General features: G+C 41.6%; 1 pseudogene; it reads right to left on the reverse strand.

The window, feature by feature from the left end:
• Positions 1–242: 242 nt before the first annotated feature.
• LOC143405389 (U2 spliceosomal RNA) lies at positions 243–348 on the reverse strand (annotated as a pseudogene).
• Between the last annotated feature and the right edge of the window lie 354 nt (positions 349–702).

Here is a 702-nt window from a genome sequence, read left to right on the forward strand (position 1 = left end):
TGACACATGCCTGTAATCCCAGGAGGATCGTGAGTTTGAGGTTACTCTCAGCAACTTAGTGAGGCCCTGAACAACTTAGTGAGATTCTGTCTCAAAATAAAAAAATAAAAAGGGATGGGGATGAAGCTCAGTGGTGAAGCACCCCTGGGTTCAATCTGAAGTAAGAAAAACTAAAACAAAACAAAACAAAAGCTGGAGAGAAAGGCTCAGGTTGGCAGTAACTTATAGCCTGTAACTAGGACTTAAGGTCAGGAGAGGGAACAAGAGGGATGTATATAAATTATCAATACTTTAAGCTGATAAGAGCAGATACTACACTTGATCTCAGCCCAAAGGCCACCAAGCAATAGGTTATTAGTCCTTTGAAAAACACTTTCATAATTATCCAATGTGAACCTCACAGCAATATATTTTTTTTTTTTTTAGATTTGGAAATTTAGGGGTTTGCGTTCCCATGTACATCACTGTGAGGTTCGGCGTGATTTAGTATTTCTGCTGAGGGCCATGATGGTGGTTAAAGATAGATCCAGGGCAAGAACCCAAGTCTCCTAATTTTTAGTCCAGAGTGCATTGTACCTCAACATGCTCCCTTCTAGACTGTAGTATTTTAGGGGTTTGAGGTATGGCAGGCCTCACCCCTCGATGCTGAGAAAAGGTGTCTTCATGGAGAGAGGTTTGCTGGCCCCATGAAAGGACTAGATT

The sequence above is a fragment of the Callospermophilus lateralis genome, chromosome 7 (assembly GCF_048772815.1).
Source record: "Callospermophilus lateralis isolate mCalLat2 chromosome 7, mCalLat2.hap1, whole genome shotgun sequence".
In the NCBI taxonomy this organism is placed as follows: Eukaryota; Metazoa; Chordata; class Mammalia; order Rodentia; family Sciuridae; genus Callospermophilus; species Callospermophilus lateralis.